Source organism: Papio anubis, chromosome 10, assembly GCF_008728515.1.
Source record: "Papio anubis isolate 15944 chromosome 10, Panubis1.0, whole genome shotgun sequence".
In the NCBI taxonomy this organism is placed as follows: Eukaryota; Metazoa; Chordata; class Mammalia; order Primates; family Cercopithecidae; genus Papio; species Papio anubis.
This window is the reverse complement of record NC_044985.1, coordinates 43,156,775-43,183,412: the sequence shown is the minus strand read 5'-3', so window position 1 is coordinate 43,183,412 and position 26,638 is coordinate 43,156,775. Positions and strand designations below refer to the sequence as shown.

At 36.1% G+C, this 26,638-nt stretch overlaps 1 protein-coding gene across 39 annotated transcripts in view; it reads left to right on the top strand.

Annotated features, from left to right (window-relative positions):
* The window catches only part of BAZ2B (bromodomain adjacent to zinc finger domain 2B), a 407,614-nt gene that overhangs the window by 205,107 nt on the left and 175,869 nt on the right, over positions 1-26,638 (top strand). The window contains exons 1-2 of one of the 39 annotated variants that reach the window (XM_031651785.1): positions 22,337-22,341; positions 22,694-22,699. The exons of the other annotated variants lie outside the window; for them this stretch is intronic. The gene's annotated coding sequence lies outside the window, so the exon portion shown is untranslated. Of the gene's footprint in view, positions 1-22,336; positions 22,342-22,693; positions 22,700-26,638 lie in introns of those variants that run through there. 39 annotated transcript variants of the gene reach the window in all.

Genomic DNA, 26,638 nt, shown 5'->3' with positions numbered 1-26,638 from the left:
GTTTTCTAAATTAAGATTTTTATTGGTCAAGTTTTCTCTAAGTAGATGACCCCCTCCCTTTATAGTGGGCTTATTACTTTTATCTGAAGTTATTGCGTAAGTCATTTTCATAATGTTACTCTTTGTCCATCAAGATTAAAATAAGTTGAGCTTGATTATATAATAAATATGTAGCTTCATAAATTAAGTTCTATCATCTAAGACAGATTGTGAAAGATAATTGCTCTCTTCACCTTTGTTTAAAATATAACTTATATATACAGATTGAACTGGAGAACCAAATAAGTTCATGTAGAACTTTGATAGCTAAAGGAATGTTCTAGACTTGTGTTTTTATGTATTTGTGTATAGTATTTCATATGTATATAAAAATTGTCTTACTGTTTAAGCTGAGTGGAACCCTATTTGCCTTTTATGAGATTCCAATATGCCTTAAGAGAGAAGGATGTTCAATATGGGACTGATAAACCCAATGTGACTCGATTGATCCCAAGGTATTGATGTGTTTTTAGTAAAATAAAATTAGCTTACACAAATAAACCAGTGGTGCCTAACTCCCTGCCTTTAGTGAATTTGAGAAGTTTGATATAAATACAGAAAAGCAGAGGGTTTTTTGGCACAAATAGATTTCTTGGATGTCAAGTTAAATTTTAAGGTTCAATCTGGACAGAGTGCCATGTGCCTGTAGTCTCAACTATGCAGGAAGCTGAGGCAGGAGGATCGCTTGAGGCCAGGAGTTAGAGGCTGAAGTGCACTAGGATCTGCCTGTGAATAGCCACTGCACTCAGGCCTGGGCAACATAGTGAGACCCTCATCTCTTAAAAAAATTTTTTTAAGATTTCAACACTTTATTAAAATTAAGACGCCTAAGTGCCAACATGCATCTCAGAAGAATTTGTATAATATTCTTTGCAAGTCATGTTTATTTAATGTTAGTATAAATATACTAATCAGTATTAATGCTGTTGCCTTACCAAGTTTACAGTATATTCAAAAAACATTAAAGCAAAATATAGACATTTGACATATTTTATTCAATTCACTACTTTGTGGAAACTTTTGAAGAGATTTTCTGATTTGCCAGAGGAAGCCAGATATCAGCTGGGCGCAGTGGCTCACACCTGTAATCCTAGCATTTTGGGAGGCCAAGGCAGGTGGATCACCTACGGTCAGGAGTTTGAGACTAGCCTGGCCAAAGGGGTGAAACCCTGTCTCTACTAAAAATACAAAAAATTAGCCCAGCGTAGTGGCGGGCACCTGTAATGCCAGTTGCTTGGGAGGCTGAGGCAGGAGAATGGCTTGAACCCAGAAGGGGGAGGCTGCAGTGAGCTGAGATCACACCATTGCACTCCAACCGGGGCAACAAGAGTGAAACTCCGTCTCAAAAAAAAAAAAAAAGAAGGCAGATAACAAAATAAAAAATTGTTATATAGTACAATGTTATAAGTGACTTAATTAGGGAATACACAAGATTAACAAGAAAGGACCTAAGACTTCCTTGTGAGTCAGAACGGTTCCTTAGAAGAAGTTACACATGAGCTGAGACCTAGAGTGTATGTAGGAGTAAGGCAGAGAATAAGGGCAGGGCATTTGAGGGAGAACAAACATCATGCACCAAAAACATAGTGTGGATACAGGAGGAGACAGTTGTGTATTTGGGAATGGCAAGAAGTTTAGTCACCTAATATGTGAGAAGAGAGTGGAAAAGGAGACCAAAGAAGCCAGAGGCCTATTAAACAGAGCTTGTTATGCTTAGCAGAAGACCTGGGATTTTATCATACAAGTGACATAGAAACACAGAAAGATTTTAAGTAGGGGAGTGGCAGGATCAGATTTTTATATTAAAAAGATTACTGCTTACAAAAAAAAAAACGAACAAAAAAACAGGATTACTCTTGGTAGAAACAGGATTGAAGGAAAGAGAAGCAGAGAAACTTCTTGGAAGGCTACTGCATTATTTCCAATAAGAATTGATTTAGCATTGTACTAAGATGATAGTGGGAGTAGAGAGAAGATATATATGCTTCTAATGTTGGATAAACTTGTTAGTCCCCAAACTGAATTAATATAGCTTTACCAAGTTTTAAAAAAATATATGTACTATGGAGGTGCAAGATTACTAAATGGATGAGCACCTGGGAGAGTTTGGTATGGGTTCGTGACTTGATTTTCTGTCTCAGCATATCATTATATAGCACATGAAAAGTCATGTTAGAGACATTCTACATTTGGTCTTGGATATAGAGTCTAGAATCAAGAATATTAAACTTAAAATTCCCATAGAGAATTCATTAAGTCAAATGGCATTTTGTCATTGAGTATCATTGAGAGATGCAGATAGTCTTTTATTTTGGAGACAAGGTCTTGCTCTATTGCCTAGGCTGGAGTATACAGTGTCATGATCACAGCTCACTGCAGCCTCAGTCTCCCAGGCTCAGGCATCCTCTTGTCTCAGCCTCCTGAGTATCTGGGACCTCAGGCATATGCCACCATGCTTGGCTAATTTTTTTTCCTTTTTGAGGGATGGGGTTTTGCCATGTTGCCCAGGCTGGTCTTGAATTCCTGAGCTCAAGGGATCCTCTCACCTTGGCCTCCTAAAGTGCTGGGACTACAGGTGTAAATCACCTGGCCAGCCTTTTTTTTTTTTTTTTTTAATAGCTTTATGGAGATATAATTCATATACCATACAATTTTTCCATTTAAAGTATACAATTCAGTTTTTAGTGTATTCACAGAGTTGTGCAACCATCAACACAATCAATTAGAACATTTCATAATCCCCCAAAGAGACCCAATATCCATTAGCAGTCACTCTTCATTTTCCCCCAACCTACCCATAGTTCTATATTTTCTGTCTCCACAGAGTATCCCTTTCTAGATGTTTCATTTAAATGGAATCATGAAACCCATGGTCATTTGTGACTGGCTTCTTTTACTTATCTCAATGTTTTCAGAGTTCTTCCATGTTGCATCATTTATCACTTTATTCCTTTTTATTGCTGAATAATATTTCATTGTATGGATATACCACATTTATTCATTCATCAGTTGATAGCCATTTGGGTTATTCTGCTTTGGGGCTATTATGAACAATAGCTATGAACATTCAGGTACCAGTTTTTGTGTAGACATATATTTTCATTTCTTTAGGGTATATGCCCAAGAATAGGAGTAGAGTTCTACCTAAGAGTTGAATTGCTGGGTCATACAGTAACTCAGAATGTTTAACCCTTTGAGGAACTCAGATATTCTTAACTTTTCAACATTTGAAGTAGAATATTTAGATGATCATATAAAGTAGAGACAGTTTTGTGATTAAATTAGGTATTATGGTTTTATCATTAGATGACATTATTTTAGTAATCAGAAAACTGTGTTTATAAAGGATACTTAAAAGTTTTTAAAATCATGGTAATGCTCATTTTTAGAATAATGTTATTATTGAGTTTGTACTTTGTTTTACTTTGTAGAAATACTAAAAAAAATTTGGCTCATAGTTATATTCATGATATCACTGTGTTTAACCATTGAATATTTTCACACTAAAACACACACACACGGTGTGTGTGTATGTATATAACATATATATTTGACACAGTATCTCACTCCGTCACCCAGGCTGGAGTGCAGTGGCATGATCACAGCCCACCGCAGCCTCAACCTCCCCGGGCTCAGGTGTTCCTCCCCCATCAGCCTCTTGAGTAGCTGGGACTACAGGTGCAAGCCATCATGCTCAGCTAATTTATATATATATATAGAGAGAGAGAGAGTTAATTTTTTTTTTTTTTTTTTTAACAGAGATGGGGTTTCACCATGTTGCCCAGGCTGATCTTGAACTCCTGGGCCCAAGCAATCTGCCTGCCTCAGCCTCCCAAAGTGCTGGGATTATAGGCGTTGGCTATCGTGCCCAGCCATTTTCTTTCTTTCTTTCCTTTTCTTTTTTTTTTTTTTTGAGATAGAGTCTTGCTCTGTCACCCAGGCTGGAGTGCAGTGGCACAGTCTCAGCTCACTGCAACCTCCGCCTTCTGGGTTCCAGCGATTCTCTTGACTCAGCCTCCCAAGTAGCTGAGATTACAGGCATGCACCACCACACCCAGCTAATTTTTGTATTTTTAGTAGAGATTGGGTGAAACCCAGTCTGCCAGGCTGGTCTCGAATTCCTGACTTCAGGTGATCCGCATGCCTCATCCTCCCAAAGTGTTGGGATTACAGGCGTGAACCACCACACCTGGCCTCCAAGCTGTTTTCATATTTTAATGCAGGTTATGTTTAGACATGTTTAGGATGTATACTTAGGGCCTTGTACTATGAAGGAATTTATTTCCTCTGAGCATTGTCACAGAGGGTCTTCATTCTTCCATATAAAAACTAGGAATATTATGATAAAGAGAAGGCCAAGACAATAAGCAAAAAGAACAAAGCTGGAGGCATCACTTCAAAGAGAACATCACGGGAGGCGCCCCAACTTCAAACTATATTACAAGGCTACTGTAACTGAAACAGCATGGTGCAGGTACAAGAACAAACACAGAGATGAATAGAACAGAATAGATAACTCAAAAATAAGATCACACACCTACAATCATCTGATCTTCAAGAAACCTGACAAAAATGAGCAATGGGAAAAGGACTCCCTATTTAATAAAGGGTACTGGGAGAGCTGGCTAGCCATATGCAGAAAATTGAAACTGGACCCCCTCCTTACACCATATACAAAAATTAACTCAAGGTGTATTAAAGACTTAAATGTAAAACCCAAAAGTATAAAAACCCTAGAAGAAAATCTAGGTAGTACCATTCAGGACATAGGCAGGGGCAGAGATTTTATGATGAAAACGGCAAAAGCAATTACAACAAAAGCAAAAACGGATAAATGGGATCTAATTAAACCAAAGAGCTTCTGCACAGCAAAAGAAACTATCATCAGAGTGAACAGACAACCTACAGAATGGGAGAAAATTTTTGTAGTCTGTCCAACTGACAGAGGTCTAATATCCAGAGTCTACAAGGAACTTAAACAAATTTATAAGAAAAAAAAACACCATTAAAAAGTGGGCAAAGGACATGAACAGACACTTCTCAAAAGAAGACATACACGTGGCCAACAAACATACAAAAAAAAGCTCAACATCTTGCCAATCAAAACCACAGTGAGATACCATCTCACACGAGTCAGAATGGCCATTATTAAAAAGTCAAAAACAGCAGATGCTGATGAGGTTGCAGGGGAAAAGGAATGCTTTTACACTGTTGATGGGAGTGTAAATTATTTCAACCATGTGGAAGACAGTATGGCGATTCCTCAAAGATCTAAAAGCTGAAATACCATTTGACTCAGCAATCCCATAACTGGGTGTATACCCAAAGGAATATAAATCATTCTATTATAAAGATACATACACCGTGTATGTTCATTGCAGCACTGTTCACAATAGCAGAGACATGGACTCAACTTTAATACCCATCAATGATAGACTGAATAAAGAAAATGTGGTACATACACCATGGAATACTATGCAGCCATAAAAAGGAATGAGATCATGTCCTTTGCAGGGACATGGATGGAGTTGGAAGCCATTATCCTGAGCATTCTAACATAAGAACAGAAAATCAAACATGACATGTTCTTACGTATAAGTGGAACTGAATAACGAGAACATGTGGACACAGGGAGGAGATATACACACACTGGTGCATGTCGGAGTGGCAGGGGTGGGGGTGAGAGAGAGCATCAGGAAGAATAGCTAATGGATGTTGGGCTTAATACCTAGGTGATGGGTTGATCTACGCAGCAAACCACCATAGCACATGTTTACCTATGTAACAAACCTGCACAGCCTATACATGTACCCCTGAACTTAAAAGTAGAAGAAAAAAAATATTAATAATAAAGAGAGGGTGTAGCATGCCTCCTGTTAGGTATTTTGTTACGTATTTGGCCAGGAGAATATAGAAAGAAAATCTTTTCTTCAAACTTAAGATACATGGGTAGAAAAACAGCTCAATAAAAGTCAACATTATTTATGTTGATATTTGGGTATTGCCAGTACAGTAAGGCATGGACAAGTGTATGCAATTCAGAAAATAATAAAAATTATGAGAGAAATGGATGAGGCATAATTGAAACGATAAGTTAATACATCATTTGACCAAATGGTATAGTTAAGAGAATGGTAGGGGGAATTATAATAATAACTTTTTTGTGTATATTTGGAGATTATCAATGTCAAAAGGAGAAAACTTGGTTGCTAGATTACTGAAAAACGCACGGCTACAGTCTGAACAAAATTAATTTTGTGTATAATGAAGGTTATTAAAATTATGTATTAACTTCTCAGGGAACAGCAGTTTTACTATTTTAGTTATCTAAGAACTAAAATAAAAATCACTGTTATCTAAAACAAAATTTCAAATTATACTATTATCTAAAGCTAAGGTAAAGATGGTATTTTTGAAAGCTAGCTTGACAGGCGATCGCCTAATATACTCTTGAACACCTCTTTAGGTTTACCTGTGAACTAAATCTGCTTGGAATTGAAAATTACCTTGACATTTTAAACATATGTTTGCTCACATTTAACTTATAAAATAAATAATGTTGACTTTTATTGAGCTTTTTTTTACCCTTGTATCATAAGTTTGAAGAAAATATTTTCTTCTTTGTATTCTCCTGGCCAAACACATCAGAACAAAATACCTAGCAGGAAATGTACTAGGCCCTCTCTTTGTAAATAACTCTTTGAAGTAAGCATAATTAGTTTCACTGTACTGATTCAGCAACCAAAGCTCAACAGACATACTGGTTGTGTGCTGAATAATACAGTATATTCATAAAACACATACAGAGCTGTAAAAAAGTCATGTAATTAGCAGCTTCCTGGGTAGAAGCTAAAGTGCTCCATAATTTAAAGATGGGAAGTTGGAACCCAAGATTAGTCAGATCCAGCTTTATGGGTAAAGGGACTCTAGGGCCTATATTTAAAGGAGTATAGTGTTTGGATTATTGGAACTGAAAACCAGAATATGTCTCAGTGGTGTAAATGGCATGAGTGAACATGAGAAAAGACAAATAAGCATATTTGTTAGGAAGTTTTCTACTAGGCTCTTTAGCTGGCAGGGAACAGTAACAGAAGAGTATCTTCTCTCCCTCAAGGCCACTCAACTTCTCTGTACATTTACTCTTCCATTATTTTTTTCCAACTTGTATACTTAGGCCCCCAGCCTTAAGGACCTCTTATCTCAGCAACAACTTTCCCTGTTTCTATCAGTTAAAATGTTTATATCAGAAAGAATCTGATTAGAGTATAGAATCTTTTAGAGACCACCAACACATAGATTTCTGGCCAACTATTGTCTCCTTGGGTTATATCTGTTTCAGACAGCTTTAACCACAGGAATGGGATCATGTGGCCCACTGTTAAGAGACAAGGATTTCCTCAACATCAGGAAGTCCTATCTGCTGAATTAGGTCTGTAAAGAGGAAGCCTGAGTGAAGCACAGGGAAAGCATAATGAGTCATGGACCTTCCTACTTCCTGGATGGGGGTGGAGCGTGGAACTTTTATGAAAACTGTCATCATTTAAAAATTACATCAAGGCAAAAGATCTTTTTTCTTCCTGGTAGTTCATCAGTGACACTGCCTGTCTCCAAAATCTTTGTGTTTGCGTCTCCTTTGTACTTCTCTCACTACTCTGAATTTAGTGAAGTGAGCACATACATTTCTGTTTCTCAGAAAAATTTAAAAAATTATAGTAATTGAGATTGAGGTTGAATTATGGGGATAACAGTATGACATGAAAAGAAATTTAGAGAAAATTGAGTAGTGAGAACTGTTAAATGATGAACTTTTATAAGGCAAGGACTGTGATTTATCTTTATTTCCTAACAACTAAACCAGCGTAGAGATTTGTACTTAATGCTCAAAAATAGTTGTTAAATAAATAATAGACCAGCTATTTCAACACAAGAGGCAAAAAAGGAATAAATCCTTAATGTATAACAATTTTTTCTTGAGTTTTTATCAGAATTCTCAAAATTCTCTTCATTATAGTAGCATTACATTTTGTTTTGTTTTGTTTTGAGATGGAGTTTCGCTCTTATTGCCTGAGCTGGAGTGCAATGGCACAATCTTGGCTCACGGCAACCTCCGCATCCCAGGTTCAAGTGATTCTCCTGCCTCAGCTTCCCGAGTAGCTGGATTACAGCCATGCGTCACCATGCCTGGCTAATTTTGTATTTTTAGTAGAGATGGGGTTTCTCCATGTTGGTCAGGCTGGTCTCAAACTCCCAACCTCAGGTCATCTGCCCGCCTCGGCCTCTCAGAGTGCTGGGATTAAGGCGTGAGCCACTGTGGATGACCGTTTTTTTGGTTGTTGTTGTTTTGCTTTTTTAAGACAGAGTCTCACTCTGTTGCTCAGGCTGGAGTGCAGTGGTGCAATCTCGGCCCACTGCAACCTCCGCCTCCCAGGTTCAAGCGATTCTAGTAGCATTAATTTATTTAAAATTTATTTTATTTTATTTTTTTAGCCAAGTCTTGCTCTATCACTAGGCTGGAGAGTACAGTGGCACGATCTTGGCTCACTGCAACCTCCACCTCCTGAGTTCAGGGGATTCCTCTGCCTCAGTCTCCTGAGTAGCTGCGACTGACTACAGGCGCACGCCATCACGCCCGGCTAGTTTTTTTTATTTTTTAGTAGAGATGGGGTTTCACCATGTTGGCCAGGCTAGTCTCGATCTCCTGACCTCGTGATCTGCCCGCCTTGGCCTCCCAAAGTGCTGGGATTACAGGCATGAGCCACCGTGCACAGCCTAATGTTTTAAAAAGTATTTCTTCTGGCCAGACGCGGTGGTTCACGCCTGTAATCCCAGCACTTTGGGAGGCCGACGCGGGCGGATCACGAGGTCAGGAGAAGAAGACCATCCTGGCTAACACGGCGAAACCCCCGTCTGTACTAAAAATACATTAAAAAAAAAAAAATTGGCCAGGCCTGGTGGCGGATGCCTGTGGTCCCAGCTACTCGGGAGGCTGAGGCAAGAGAATGGCGTGAACGCGGGAGACGGGGCTTGCAGTGAGCCGAGTGAGCCACTGCATTCCAGCCTGGGTGACACAGCGACACTCCAAGTCTCAAAAAAAAAAAAAAAAAAAAAAGTATTTCTTCTTTGATTAAAATTTATATATAGTTTTGGATACTCATATCTGTTTCTCCTATTTTACTCCAATACTACCACATGGTCTTTGTAGATACTAAAATTTATAAGTAAAAATGAACCATAAATTTGATAATTAGAAAATAATTAAAATTATATAATGTCTTTTATATTATAAAAACTATTGTAGATCTATAATATTAGATTCTGAAATGGCAATCTATTTTCAGAAGCACTTTCTTTTTTCATATTAAATGTTTTTATATTTTTTGGAGTATGAGAAAATGCATAACTTTTAATATAGATACCCCTAATAACAAAATTAAGAATAAATGGAATATATTCCAACTGCATATCTTACTTATTTTCTTAATTTGTTTGCTCATCTACACATATGACCCCTGAAAAGACCGCCCCATTTCCTAAATTTATGTAATACCATCTTCTAATCCCTAGTACCCAGGTACTGTCACTTAGCTCAATTTCTTACTAGTAAGAATCTGTTTAACTCAGCGTTGTTTAGGTTTCCACTATTGCTCCAAGCTACTAGAGTATAAACCCTTGAGGTAGAGTACTTGACCTAATTGACTTATTCATTATACCCCAAGCACCTAGCATGTTTCATGGTGTGGCAAATGCTTTCTGAAAGGTTGAACATCAGATGTTTTCATGAATGGTTAAAGTTTGTATAATTATCACTTAGAGCATCTGGGTGAAATAACTTTGAAGTATCTTTAATTAGTTGAGTATACAGAATAAAAGACTAGTATTTAGGTGGCATCTCAGGTGGCCAGCCAAACTAAATACCCCATATTTCTTTGTCATAGACTGGAAGGTTAAGAGTATATGCCACTGAGCCCTAGAGGAATTCTTAGAATTCTGTGCAGCTGCTCTCATCAATGAACTGTGTGCAGAAAGCCTGAATTCTGCTAGTGTAGTAGTAGTAGTATATGCATTTATATGTGAGTGTGTATGTGCATGTATATGTGAGTATGTTTATATAAATTTATTTATATGTATAAACAGTAGTTTGTATGTGTATATAGTAGTAATCATTCTAATATAGCAGCTAGTATGATTAGGGATTGTAAAATCCTTCTGTGCTTCCCTGTAGAAACCATACATTACTGGGAAACCAAATAGATACGTGTTTTTCAAATATCTCTGAGAGTGACCCAGAATATTTCATTTTTTTATGATTCTACTATGTGAATTTCATGACCTTGAATGAGTTATGACCCAAAGTTTTAAAAATATTGCTGTAACTGGGACTGAAGAGTTCAGTCAGTAGAAATGACTTCAAGTTTTAGAGTTGGTAGCCAGCACTTCCTATATATTATTTATGTTTGCTTGGCCTACCTAGTAATAGGCCCTTCTGGAATTCTGATGTAAGTTCTAGCGTAAAAGGGCAGTGGAATACCTAGGCTTTAGTGTATAAATAGGCAGTGGAATACCTAGGCTTCAGTTTCTTTTCAACTCTTGAAGACCCTCCCTGTACAGAGAGTGTCATCAGCATCAATGGAAGGGCAAAGGGAAACCCATGCACACATAACCTATTTCTGCTTTTTTTCTACAATGGCACCTTTTTTTCCTGTTCAATTCTTTCTAACTAAATACATTGAGCACTTATAGCAGGTATATGTTTATGGCCTCTTCTGCCAATAATAACTGGACCTACAATATCGTAAATAGAACAAAATTCTTCCAATTTGTGCTAGGGATATTTCAGTGGAAACATTTGAGAAGTAATGAAAGATGTAATGAGAGTTATTTCAGGTTATCTTCTGAGTGAATAGTTTAAGCTTTTAAGTGAATATAAATAAGCTAAACTCCACCTCAAATAATCTCCCACTGATTTTAATGAAATTCCACCATTTTAGTAATGGTAAGTATATCCTGTGAAGAAAACATGGTAACATTATATTAGTTTAAGTTTCTTCATAGAGCTAACTGCTGATTTGTATGTAATACTTTGTATCACATCCCTCTTTCTCAAGAAAACTTCTGTAAGGTGGTATCTGCCCTAAAGCTGCCAACTCATGTTTCAACAGTTTATTAATAGTCGAGTTACTCAATATGAAACAGGCTTCCTCACTAAGCGAGAGGATTTCGGTGTCTGAGGGAAGAATGTTATCATTTAGATATACACTGTGTCATAAAACTTCCTATAATGATGCGATAGCTGTTGAGCACTTAAAATATGGCTAGTGTGACTTTTAAATTTTATTTAATTTTAATTGATTTAAATGTAATTTTCTGCATATGGTTAATGGCTGTCCTATTGGAACGTACACTTTTAGATATTACTTTTGATACACTGATTTTGGGTTCCTCAGAATTGCTTGTTGTATAGTTGAATGCTGTCCTTAAAAATTGGAATGAGCCGGGCGCGGTGGCTCACGCCTGTAATCCCAGCACTTTGGGAGGCCGAGGCGGGCGGATCACGAGGTCAGGAGATCGAGACCGTCCTGGCTAACATCATGAAACTCCGTCTCTACTAAAAATACAAAAAATTAGCCAGGGGTGGTGGCGGGCGCCTGTAGTCCCAGCTACTCGGGAGGCTGAGGCTGGAGAATGGCGTGAACCCAGGAGGCGGAGCTTGCAGTGAGCCGAGATCACGCCACTACACTCCAGCCTGGGTGAGAGCAAGACTCCGTGTCAAAAAGAAAAAAAAAAAAAATTGGAATGAAATGTAATGAGTGAACCTGATTTTGTGTCTAGTTGAAGGTATAACCACACAAAGGAACTGTTTAAAGTGACTTAAATATTTTAGTTTGACTGGTTGACTATATTTTGAGGATCAAAATAACTGTGTTTTCAGTAATTGTATTATTATGTCAGTGTTGGTGCTGAAAGTGGCAAGAACGGAGGTTGTTGGCACATTAACTGAGATTTTTGACATGTTACAAGCAAGGACTACAAACGTAAAAACAGATAACAAAAATCCTATAGTTCTGAGTTTGAATTGAAAGTCTTGGTATGACCTCTGTCATTGAAGTGTGAAATACAATTATTTTTTATCAATTATTTTTCTTTGAATTTTAAAATCTATGATAATTTTGAAACAGATTTGATAAAATACCAGCTCCAATATCAGGATTTTATAACTTAATAGTTACAGTGTTGCTGTTTTTCTTGTCATATTTTTGTTTTAAAATATGATGTATTAATTTAAGACACATAAATAATGAAGACACATTTTCATTTATTCAACAAATTTTTAATAAACAACTGTTTTGAGTAAAGTATTCCTCTAAGCCTCCGGGAAATATAAGATACTAAAAACGTGATTTCTTCTCCCATAAGCTTACTAATTCTTAGGCAAATGTATGCAAATTCATAGTTGTAATACAGGATAAAATATGGTAAGTGCAGTGAAAGAGACAGTGATAAAATACTTTTAAAATATTATGGATTTAGAACTTTGACTTCTTCAAATTGTCAGCAGTCAACAGTGCTAAGGGTTTGGGGTCTCTGACTTTCAGCTTAGGTAATTTATGGGTGTCCATGTCATGGGTGTCATTCATGGTGCCACTTGGACCTGGGGTTTAAAGAATAGGGAGGATTTGATATGCAATTATGGGGCAAGGGATGAAGAACATGTTAAGGAGAGGGATGCAGTTGGAATTAAAGATTTGGGAAAGTATGATGCAAGAACCAGATGATGGTGACTAATTAAGTTTGATTGGAAATACATAGAAAGTAAGTTTTGAGAAATAAGCAAGCCTATAAGGTCAAGCCTAAGGAGTTTGGGTTTAATTTTGTTGTTAATATGAATGGGAGAATAGATATGTGCTACCACAATGACTTTTTTCAATGAATTGGTTCAGGGGAAAGAGGAATCAATTAGATGACAGTTCAGGTAAGAGAAATAAAAAGAAGAATTAGGCTAGTAATAATGACTATCTTCAGCAACAGTTGGCTATAATAGTTAATTATTAATAGGAGAATTTTGACTTCTATTATAGCCTATGGGAAGTTTCAAAGTAACATGATTGCTAAAAATTTAAATTTCAGTTTAGAGCTCTAAAATGCGATAACCTTTAGCAGAAGACTTTTAATACTCACCAATTATAGAGTTAATTTTCTCCCAAACCCTAGTATTATTATATACCTGCTTTCTAGCAGATAGGCACATGTTAAACTAGCAATCATTAGTTTAGAAACCATTAAACATCAGAAATGCACATTACTTACTTTTGGAATGTTTAAAATTACCTTTTAAATCTATAAGCAATTTGGTTGTTGCATATTTTCTAAGCCTTGTTATTGATATCAATAGCCAACTAAAGGAGGGAGGACATAGGTTAGTGAGCGTTGATAGGACTAGAATAAATTTTTGTGAGCCTGCTTTAAAAATTTTGTTCTAAGGTTGATATGACCCTCAGACATATTAAACAGGTAAAATTTATATAAACTTAATAGTAGCTGTAAAATAGCCTCCTGCAAACTTCTGTTTTTTTTGCAGATCTTAACAGGTTCTGAAAAAGCTATTTTTGAGGAAAGTTTTCATGCATTCTAGACAAGACCAGTAATGTCAGAAAGCATGTTATAGGTGCATTTTGTTGTCAATCTTGCCTTTGTTAATGGAGACCTCTGAGAAAAACGGAAGCTGACCAGGGATGCATGCTGGAGCTCCAGAGGTTTGCAGTGTGCTAGCCAAAGCACAGTATGTGTTAAATGTTCATTTCTTTATGTGTCTATAGCGTCTATGACAAGGGTTATCAATATCACCTTTAAAACCTTCAAGTTACTAGCCTAAGCGACATAGGAAGATCTCATCTCTATTTAAAAAAAAAAAAAATTAAAAAAAAAATAGCCAGATGTGGTGGCACAAGGCTGTGGTCCTAGCTACTCAGGAGACTGAGGTGGGAGGACTGCTTGAGCGCGTACGGTCGAGACTGCAGTCAGTAAGCTGTGATCACGCCACTACACTCCAGGCTGGGAGACAGAGTGAGACCTTGTCTCAAAAACAAAACAAAACAAAACAAAAAACACTAAACCCCAAAACTTCAAGGTTTACTTTTGATATTATCAATCTGGAAAGAATTAACATGAAATGTTCATATGAAACCATAATACTAAGATTTGGTTTAGGTTAGATGGGTCATACCCATGCAGTAAACTTCTAGGAGGTTGGACAGATTCTATTGCTATTTTGGACTTCTGCATTATAAAATTTTGTTTAAAATAACTGGACCATTTTTTAAAGCTTGGATTGAAAAGTGTAACAAAGGGAGATTTGACTACTGTCTTACATGTTTCAGCTATGTATTTCATATCTGTTTGATGTATGGTTTCTCAATTAAGAATTATTAATTATAAGTAAATTTAGTATTTACAAAAAGAATGTATGGATTTTGCTGTATATTCTTTTAGACACTAGCATTTATGAAATTTTGTCATAAATTTAGGAAAAAAATAACATTATAGGAAGTTAGTTTTTGACACTGACTAAAAAAGAATAGGTGAAAACCAATATAATATAATTCCAAATTTCAGCTTACTTTCAGGAGATAAATTGATGAAAGCTGTATACTTAGTTGAAAATTATCCATTTTGTTCATTTCTGTCTAGATTTCTTTTTCTTAGTTTTTTGAGACAGGGTCTCACTCTCACGCTGGCTGGAGTGCAGTGGTGTAGCCAAACCTCACTGCACCCTAAAACTCCTGGACTCAAGCAGTCCTCCTGCCTCAGCCTCCCAAATAGCTAGGACTACAGACAGATGCCTGTAGTCCATACTGGCTGGCTAATTTTTTTTTTTTTTTTTTTTTTTTTAATTTAGTAGGGATGGATTCTTCTAATTTGCCTAGGCTGGTCTCTAACACCTGGCCTCAAGTGATCCTCCCACCAACCTCCCAAAGTGCTGAGATTATAGGCATGAGCCATCAAGCTTGGCATTTCAGTCTAGATTTCAGTTTCTTGTTGGGTTTATCTGGTTTGGGGTTCGCTCATCTTCTTGAATCTTTAGGTTTTTATGTCTTTAACCAAAAATGAAGTTTTTAGCCACCACCTCTTCAAATAATTTTTCAATTCTACACCATTTTTCCTCCCCTAAGATTCTATTGACCTGAATCTCAGACATTTTGTTATTGTCTCACAGGTCCTTGGGTCAGTTTTAATTGTTTTTCAATGCTTATTTTGTCTATTGTTCAGACTGGATAATTTCTGTAGATTACCTTTGAGTTCATTGGCTCTTTTTTTTTTTTTCATCATCTTCATTTTGCTATTGAGTCCATCCAGTGAGGTTTTTTATTCAGATTACTTTTGTCAATTCTAAAGTTTCTATTAGTTTTCTTTATGTCTTCTATTTCATTGCTGTTCTTCCATTTCTATCAAGTTTGTTCTTGATAACTTCAATAATCAGCAACTCGTTGGTGTAACACATTGGGCATCAGGAAATACCTATCCGTAGATAGTATGCTGTCTCTTCATTATTAGGGGAAAAGCATAAATGAGAGGAAATAGGCTCTATGAGTTAATCTAGAATCTTGCTTTTTGGTTAGGAAATAGGCCAGTAACACTGATAGGTTGGTTCTCATGAAATACATGTGGCTTTTTAATGAAAAATCATTTCTTTTTAGTGTTACTAAAATTCTGTGACTCTTCAGGTTAATGGTACCTGGAAATGAAGCTCCAGAGTTTGTGTCTAATTCGTCGCTTTTGGACCGTCCTGGAGAAATGACTATTAATCAGTTTCCTAAAGTATCATCCAAAATAGATTTTACATCTGTAAAATAGCTCATTTCGTTGTTGATCACCTTGTGATCAGTAATTTTTCCTATGCCAAATATAAATTTTAAGGTTAGTTCTTACCCCTAAAAAAATAAAAATGGGTGTGTTTCATTTTTGTGTAATATTTTTTAATATGGAAAATTGAAATAGACTGAGAAGTACAAAAAACAAATGAAAAGTATAAAAACAAATTAAAGTCATTTATAATATCACCATTCTGAGAAATGTTGTTAACATTTTGGTGTATTTCTTTTTTTGTTGTTCTTTTTTCAAATTTTGTGGGTACATGGTATTTTGTGGGTATTTTGTGGGTACTATGGGATACATGAGATATTTTGATACAGGCATGCAATGCATTATAATCACATCAGGGTAAATGGGATATCCATCACCTCAAGTGTTCATCCTTTCTTTGTGTTAAAAACAATCCACTTATTGGCGGGTGTGGTGGCTCACACCTGTAATCCCAGCACTTTGGGAGGCCAAGGCGGGTTGATCACTTAAGGTCAGGAGTTCAAGACCAGCCTGGCCAACATGGTGAAATCCTGTCTCTATTAAAAATACAAAAATTAGCCGGGAGTGGTGGCAGGCACCTGTAGTCCCAGCTACTTGGGAGGCTGAAGCGGAAGAATTGCTGAAACCCAGGAGGTGGAGATTGCAGTGAGCCGAGATTGCACCGCTATATTCCAGCCTGAGCGACAGAATGAGACTCTGTCTTAAAAAAAAAAAAAAAAAAAAGGCCGGGCGCGGTGGCTCAAGCCTGTAATCCCAGCACTTTGGGAGGCCGAGACCATTGGATCACGAGGTCAGGAGATCGAGACCATCCTGGCTAACACGGTGAAACCCCCTCTCTACTAAAAAATACAAAAAACTAGCCAGGCGAGGTGGTGGGCGCCTGTAGTCCCAGCTACTCGGGAGGCTGAGGCAGGAGAATGGCGTAAACCTGGGAGGTAGAGCTTGCAGTGAGCTGAGATCCGGCCATTGCACTCCAGCCTGGGCGACAGAGCAAGACTCCATCTCAAAAAAAAAAAAAAACACACACACACACATAAAAAATCCAATTCTTTGTGGTAAAAAAAAAAAAATTCCAATTAAGCCGTGGCCTATAATCCTAATCTTTTTGTGATTAATTTTCCGGGTGTCCTTTGAGCTTCTTGTGTTTGGATGTCTAGATCTCTAGCAAGGCCAGGGAAGTTTTTCTTCATTATTCTTTCAAATAACTTTTCCGAACTTATATTTTTCTTCTTTCTCAGGAACACTAATTATTATTCTTAATGTTTGCTTATTTAACATAATCCCAGACTCCTTGGAGTCTTTGTTCATTGTTTTTTCTTTTTTTTTTTTATCTTTGTCTGATTGGATTAATTTGAAAACCTTATCTTCAAGCTCTGAAGTTCTTTCTTCTGCTTGTTTGATTCTCTTGTTGAAACTTGGAAAAAAAAAAAGTGGATAGATAATAAAATAAATCACTTAAAACTTCCCCAAGTAGGTGATTGACTCAACAGGTCAGAGTCTAGATGTTTAGCATGCAGAACTAGGAATATGACCACCATGAGGAAATAAGATTTCATTTTAAGATACCATGGGCAGTGTTTTGAAATTAGAAATTAAAGACCAGAGAATAGTGAAAGCACCTCCTACTTGAAGGTGAGAACTCAGATTCTGACGTCACGATGAATAGTGTTAGAAAGATAGCCGTGTTATTAAGAACTGGAATGAGACAGATATTCATTAGACCAGTGGTTTGCCACCTTTTTAAAAAAGCACTGGGAGCTTTTCTTTAAACAAAATCTCACATAGAATCACAATATACAAAACATATAAAGGAAGATCCTTGACACAAGCAATTGGTATGTGGGTCAGAGCTAGAGCCTCTATTTCAAGGTTACTGGGAGTAGGTTCCCTACTTCCTAACACTTAAAGGTAGCCTAAGACTCTGGAGCATTTTGAAAGGTAATTTCTAGCAATAACAAACCTTTAGAAATCTTTCTCTTTTTGTTGACTTAACGGTCATTAATACAATCACATGGTAAAACATTCAAGCACAAAAAATATATGGTGAAAAATAATTCTCCCACCCTAGAATCCAATTTCTCCATTGCCTAGTAAAAGCAGTTACCAATTTCTTATATATTTTTCTAGAAATATTCTGTGAGCATACAAGTATATGAATATATCTTCCACTTATTTGTCTTTATTACAAATGAGATTTTGCTATTTATAGTCTCCCCCACCTTGTTCTTTATATTTAACATATTAGCTAGTATAGGTCTACCTCTTTTTTTTTGAACACCTGCATAGTAATCTAATAAAGATTTTTAAAATCTAATTTAACTATTTATTGATGGAAATGTGTTTTTAAAAGTCTTTTGCAATTATAGTGGTGTAATGAATATCCTTTATGTATACCTTTACCAATAAATATTTGAGTGTATTTCTGGGATATATATTCCTTTGAAGACTTTTGAGTAGGAAAGTGGTAATATTAAAAAGACAAACCTAATCTGAGGGTGACCAGCACCAAGAAAAGAAAAAAGAAAAAGAAAAGCCCACATTTTTTGCATGGTATTCACAACCTGTTATCCTCACTTTGTTCTTTAAGACTTAGATACTTTGTTTCTGCCATGTGGTTCTGCATCTTTCCTATTAAAGGGGACTTTTTATTTTAGTTCATCAGACATGTAGTACTTAGACTTTGCTTCCTGGGCTTCTGAGTATACACAGATATTTTATATAGAGTAATACGATTTCTGTTTGATTCTCTGCTTTATTTTTTCAATCTCACGCATTGGTCTCAGTTGCTTTTCAGAACTATCTTAAATATTCTAATTAAAATTTTAATTGTATTTCTTAGTTAAGCAAAGTTTTAGGTCTTTTGCTTGTTCTTTGGAGCCCCTTGGATTTGTAGATGAAAGGATCATCTAACCATACACTGTCTCTTTTTATCTTTCTAACCTTTGTTTCCTTGTTAGACATTTCTAAATCTAGTTAGTATTTAAAATCACAGACTATACCTACAGTTTAGTTGATCCATAGATATTAAATCTTTCTCAAATCTTATTATTCTTTTACATCTTTTTCATAAGTCTTAGGATAACGTCTTCCCCACAGATAGCTCATTGCAAAGGAATATTTAATCCTTTGGATGGAGAGGGATACTCTCTGAATAGATTATTTGCTGAGCAATATGAAAACCACTGCTTTTGCCCTTGGATAATTTCTCACCATCAGGTCTCTTGAGATAAAAGTACAACAAGAGTAAATCTTTAAAAAATTTAACAGAAATCTGTAATTTAACATGATACACATTTGGAGATAGAATCAAGACCGCCAATGAAAAGAATGGTAAAGACAAAGTGGAATTAAATTGTTAAATATGTTAATGCAGTATTAATTTTGTGTATGTTTTTTGTTGGTTTTGGGGGTCAGTTGTTTTTTAACCACCAAGTTTGTAAAACTCTGATAGGAACTTGAGAGCTAGTTTAATTCAATCTCATAATTTTTTAGGTAAAGAAACTAGTATTTAGGGGAGTCTGAAACTTGCTCAGTATCACAGGTTAACACACAGAACACCTGGTTGCCATCCAGTTCTGTTTGAGGATGTAATGAATTGTTTGTTTATAATGGTAGTTAAAATGTGTCAAATGGCAGAAAAAGCAACTCATTTTACATATTCACATTTTAAACCACTATATACCATACTTAATTCCTTGAAATTCTGTTTCAGAAAATGTAGGTAAATAAGAATTTTATGAATAGAATCTTTTTCCTATGAACATATTATTTTCAAAGAATAATTTTATCTGCTGTCTGATAAGGTATTTTGGCCACATCCCCTATTTCTGAATGTCCTTTAACAGACAGCTTTTCATTTGTTGCCTGGTTTTTGTTTTTGTTTTACTATTTAATATCTTGAAGTTTTATATGTTCACATGATCAATTGCCTGGAAGTTATCTAAACAAATAGTTATATGTAAACCTTTCTCAGAATTTTTAGAAAATACTGAACTTATATAATAAAACTCTACTCTTAGTGGTTCTAATAAACCAAAAGAAGTAGCATAGTGACTACCTGCTGATATTCTTCCTAATTATCATATTTCTCTGAGGTTACATTATAAAGGAAAAGTAAGGACTTACTGAATCTGCTGTGTTTTGAACTCCCACAGAGAACTTTTGCTACTGTTAGTGCAAATAAAATCATTCTTTAAAAAATGTCCTTTCAGGAAAAATATCTGAGTCCATTTTGTTTATAATTTCTGCATTTTTAATCTATGCCTATACTTTTTTTTATTACCCTGTTTTTCTTGACTGTATATGGCAATACTAAAGTATCAGTGCACCTGAAACACAGGGAACTAATCGTGTTTACATATCTCAAACAACGTGTCTTGGACTCCCTGTTAGCACCTGTTCAGGTTTACAACTACCAGCTGTCAGTGTTCATGAACTCTATGATTACACAAAACAGGAATACTTGAGATACATAAACTTGAACAATATTATCATTAACTGATCATCGAATCCTTTTATAGTACATAAAATCATCATGCAGGGAAGAAGTTGTGGTCTGTCATTTTCATAATTTGGATTTTTATTTGCTCTCAGAATTGTTATAGATAAATGTCATTTTAGTAAAATACAACAAATTTATGTTACTCAGTATGAGTGAGCATTGTGATGTGTGTTAATTGCATGTGATACATTGTCAGTGTTTAAAAATTTGGATAAGATGTAAAATATTAGACTTTTAGAGGGATGCTGACACAAAAGATATTGAGTATAATTTTATCACTTACTACAGTAGCTTTGGGTCATCAAAATCAGCTTGATTGATCTTACTATTATAGTTATACAGAATTACTATTAAAGTTTTAGCTAGTTGAATTTCAAATAATACCCTTTTTGATACTTTAGATCAGAGTTTTTCATCCATAGCAACACAACTTAGTTTGGATAATTCTGTAGGGGGAAGACTGTTCTTGTCCATTTTAGGGTATTTAACAGCATCCCTGGCCTCTATCTCCACTGAATGCCATTAGCGCTCTTCCAGTTGTGACAACCAAAAATGTCACCCATATGTTCCCTGGTGGGAGAGATGGTGTGTCACAAAACCAAAATCATTGCTTTAGGCTACAGGAAAGATCTATAATGAATCAAATGATCTGTAGGCCCTTCATCTTTTGCACATATTTCTCCCTTGGTTCACAACATTTTTTTTTCACTACAGTGTTTTGTGTTAATTTGTGGTTGTAGTCATCTTTAACTAGTTAATTTTCTTTTTTCTTTCCGTTTTTTTGTTTTGTTTTGTTTTGTTTTTGTTTTTGTTTTTGTTTGAGACAGAGTCTCACTCTGTTGCTCAGACTGGAGTGCAGTGGTGCAACCTCGGCTCACTACAGTCTCCGCCTCTTGAGTTCCAGCAATTCTCCTGCCTCAGCCTCCGGAGTAGCTGGGATTACAGGCACCCACCACGTGGGTCTCGCCAATTTTTGTATTTTTAGTAGAGACAGGGTTTCACCACTTTGGCCAGGCTGGTCTCGAACTCTTGAACTCAAATGATCTGCCCACCTCGGCCTCCCAAAGCTCTGGAATTACAGGCGTGAGCCACCGCTTTCAAAAGTTAACTTTTGGAATAAGGAATCCCAGCACTTTGGGAGGCGAAGACAGGCAGATGGTTTGAGCTCGAGTTCAAGATCAGCCTGGGCAACATGGCAAAAACCTGTCTTTACCAAAAAATGCAAAAAATTAGCCAAGCATGGTGACATGCACCTGTAGTCTCAGTTATTTGTGAGGCTGGGGTGGGAGGATCACTGGAGCCCGGGAGGTTGAGGCTGCAGTGAGCCATGATCACAACACTGCACTCCAGCCTGGGTGACAGAGTGAGATCTTGTCTCAAAAAAAAATTAAAAAAAAAAAAAATGACCAAGTTATACATTAGAAACTGTAATCTCTTGAATGGCCTTAAGTTAAAAGATGTACCTACTAGATATTCTTCCTTTGGTGAGTTATAGATGGGAAGTCATGTTATTATACTCTGTTTGTTTTGATCTTGTGATATCTAGGCTGCTTTTGAACACGAAGAATGGATTAGTTCATGATGATTTGGAACCCAAGATGAAAGTAGTATTCTTAACACAAAGGGTCAGAATGAGAGGCCGTTATAGAAGCATAGGTGTCAGACGTGGATGCTCTGGCCCTGACAGAAATCTAGGAATAGATGGTTCTTGGATACCTGAACTGTTTTTATTTTAATGAATATATTTTTCTTAAAAGATCTGAATGAATGAGTTTCTGCAGATTTTTATGTACTATGCTTGAATTATAAATAATAACTCATGTGATAATAGATATTATATTTTGTCAACAAAATGAATGTATTAATTTTTCATCTGTATTTGTATTATAGATGAAAAATCAGTTTATTTGGAAAATTTTAAGATAACATACCTTACCACATTGGTATCTATACTATTGTGAGACATTTATTTTAAATTCTTAACACATAATCTATCTGGCTAAAAAATATAATGCCATGGTAAGTATATACGTAATCTATAAATGGTATAAGTCTTAAATATTCACTTCAACATGAATAATCTAGAACATCTTAAGGTTTCTTTTCTTGCCACGTATACACATGGGTAATTATATACATAGATGTTCCTTCATTAAAAACAATAGCTAACAAGTATTGAATGCTAGGTACCCTGCCCTTTACATGCATTATCTCATTTAATCCTCTCAACTACATCTTCTTCAAATCACTTACGAGGAAATTGAGAACTGAGAGAAATTACATAATTTTTACAAGATCACAGCTAATAAACTTCAGGCATAGTGTTTGAACCCAGATAATGTTTATTAGCAAATATCTCACCGACACAATGTAGTCTGTTCTTCATTCCTTCAAGGTGTAGGTTTTTATACTCTTTAACTTCAAAGCATTTTTTTTTTTTTTTTTAGTGCTTACTATATGGAAGACTTTGTGTTTTTTTGTTTGTTTTTTTACTTTTTATTTTGAAATAATTTTAGACTTAATAATAAAAAACACAGTTCACATATATTTTTCATCTAGCTTCTCTTAATGTTAATAACTTATATAACCAGAGTACAATTATCAAGATTATAAACATCAGGAAATTAACATTGATAGAATGCTATTAAGTAAACTACAGACCTTATATAATTTTCACTAGTTTTGCCGTTAATATCCTTTTCTTATTCTAAAATCCAACTTAGGATCCCACATCACATTTACTTGTGGGATCCTAGGTCTCACACTAAGGAATTCCTAGTCTCCTTAGTCTCCAACCTATGGCAATTCCACAGTCTTCTTTCTTTCTCTTTCTTTCTCTTTCTCTTTCTTTCTCTGTCTTGTCTCCCCTTCCCTTCCCTTCCCTTCCTTTCCCATGACACTTTCGATGAATACTGGTCAGTTATTTTGCATATCGTTTTTCAATTTGAGTTTGTGTGGTTTCTCATGGTTCAGCTGAGATTGTATATTTTTGGGAAGAATATCACAGAAGCGATGGACTCTTCTGAGGCATCAGAAAATACATGATGTTGATATTTTGTTATAGGTAATGTTGTTTCCCCACTGTGAAACTATTCTTTTCATCTTTTTCTTTAATGGATATTTTGGAGGAGATACTTTGAGACTATGGAAATGTCCTTTTTCTCCTCAAATTTTGACCCACTGCTTTTAGTTACCTTTGGTGCATATGTATTTTAAATCTTGTTCTTGGACTACTTCTTACAATATGGTAAGCCAATGATTGTTTTGTGGATTTTTCACAATTATACAGTTTCACAATTACAAAGGTATTGCCTTCTCAACTTTTAACTATCGAGTTAATGGCTAGGATTTCTTGTGCTTTAGCAGGGGATGATAGTAAATAAAACTGAAAGAATAATATTTAACTTAAAAAGAAAATTTGAAGAGCTAATCCTTGTAAATTCAGGCATAAGACAATCTTCATTCTAGAGTAGCAAAGGGTAGAGTGGATTTGTTAAATTTCTATAAAATGACAAAAGATTATGTATAAGATGAACTTGGAGTAGTTGACCCAATTTTTGATTATTAGAACTAAGAAATGCCTATTAAAAACAACAACTACTTAAGACTAGTGTGAGAGAATTAGTACTTTACATGCAAGAAGACTACTCAGCCACCTAAGAAATCTTAGGCTAAAAATAAATATCTAATATCAATATAGTTGAAAGAAAATAATACATTAATAATGTCTATAATAGAGCTTCTAAGGAAAATGGTTACATAAACATATGTTTTGTTGTTGTTGTTGTTGTTGTTGTTGTTGTTGTTTTTGAGACAAAGTCTCACTCTGTCACCCAGGCTGGAGTGCACTGGCGTGATCTCGGCTTACTGTAGCCTCGGCCTCCCAGGTTCACGCTATTCTCCTGCTTCAGCCTCCCAAGTAGCTGGAACTACAGGCGCCCGCCACCACGCCCTGCTAATTTTTTTCTATTTTTAGTAGAGACGGGGTTTCATCGTGTTAGACAGGATGTTCTTGATCTCCTAACCTCGTGATCTGTGCACCTCAGCCTCACAAAATGCTGGGATTACAGGCATGAGCCACCGTGCCTGGCCATAGGCATATGTTTTTAAGAAGTTAAGCCCATTTGTCAATTTTGGCTTTTGTTGCCATTGCTTTTGGTGTTTTAGACATGAAGTCCTTACCCATGCCTGTGTCCTGAATGGTATTCCCTAGGTTTTCTTCTAGGGTTTTTATGGTATTAGGTCTAACATTTAAGTCTCTAATCCATCTCGAATTAATTTTCATATAAGGAGTAAGGAAAGGATCCAGTTTCAGCTTTCTGCTTATGGCTAGCCAATTTTCCCAGCACCATTTATTAAATACGGAATCCTTTCCCCATTTCTTGTTTTTGTCAAGTTTGTCAAAGATCAGATGGCTGTAGATGTGTGGTATTATTTCTGAGGGCTCTGTTCTGTTCTATTGGTCTATATCTCTGTTTTGGTACCAGTACCATGCTGTTTTGGTTACTGTAGCCTTGTAGTATAGTTTGAAGTCAAGTAGCATGCTTCTGCACAGCAAAAGAAACTACCATCAGAGTGAACAGGCAACCTACAGAATGGGAGAAAATTTTTGCAATCTACTCATCTGACAAAGGGCTAAATCCAGAACCTACAAAGAACTCAAACAAATTTACAAGAAAAAAACAACCCCATCAAAAAGTGGGCAAAGAATATGAACAGACATTTCTCTAAAGAAGACATTCATACAGCCAACAGACACATGAAAAAATGCTCATCATCACTGGCCATCAGAGAAATGCAAATCAAAACCACAATGAGATACCATCTCACACCAGTTACAATGGCAGTCATTAAAAAGTCAAGAAACAACAGGTGCTGGAGAGGATGTGGAGAAATAGGAACACTTTTACACTGTTGGTGGGATTGTAAACTAGTTCAACCATTGTGGAAAACAGTATGGCGATTCCTCAAGGATCTAGAACTAGAACTACCATTTGACCCAGCCATCCCATTACTGGGGATATACCCAAAGGATTATAAATCATGCTGCTATAAAGACACATGCACACGTATGTTTATCGCGGCACTGTTCACAATAGCAAAGACTTGGAATCAACCCAAATGTCTATCAGTGACAGACTGGATTAAGAAAATGTGGCACATATACACCACAGAATACTATGCAGCCATAAAAAAGGATGAGTTCGTGTCCTTTGTAGGGACATGGGTGCAGCTGGAAACTTTCTCAGCAAACTTTCGCAAGAACAGAAAACCAAACACCGCATGTTCTCACTCATAGGTGGGAATTGAACAATGAGATCACTTGGACATGGGAAGGGGAACATCACACACCGGGGCCTATTATGGGGAGTGGGGAGGAGGGAGGGATGGCATTGGGAGTTATAACTGATGTAAATGACGAGTTGATGGATGCTGACGAGTTGATGGGTGCAGCACACCAACATGGCATATGTATACATATGTAACACACCTGCACATTGTGAACATGTACCCTAGAACTTAAAGTATTAAAAAAAAAAAAAAAAGAAGTTAAGCCCTTTCTTAAACAAGCAAAAAGAACCAGAAATAGAAGAAAAAAATTACATCTTTACTGAAACAAAAAAAGGCCCCAGCTTTGTACTACTAGCACTAGTTCTACTCTCATTGCCAGGTTTAAATTTTATTTTTAAGTAGTGCTGTAGCAAAGAACGTTGTATATATCACTTTACCTAATGATACTTTATTTCTCTGTGTGTGTGTGTGTTTGTGTCTGTGTGTGTGTGCGCGCGCATGCGCGTGCATTTGTGCATGTGCGTTTATTTTATTTAAATAAATATTCAGATTAATTCTTCAGGGAAAGTAATATCCATTAAGCAGTATGTATACGAGACTGCTTCTTTTGCCTTCTTGATCTTCCTTGCTTTAGTCCTGAATCAGGTTTTATCAACAATAAGAAATACCTATACTTTATAGCATAATATCCTGTAAAAAAGATAATGACGATTTTATATTGAGCTCTTATATGTCAAGTACTCAGCTAAAGTGCTTATCTTATTATGTCACCAAATTATTTCTGCTGTGGAGTACAAAGGCAAACTTTTTAAAACCCTTTTCATCTTTTTTTTACATAATATATTTAAGTAGCAAGTAGAATTCTTGAAGACAATGAGGTTACCAGCTATAAAGAAAAAATAGCCTTTTCTTAAACTCTCTTCTAGGTAAAGAGTAAATATTTTTCTA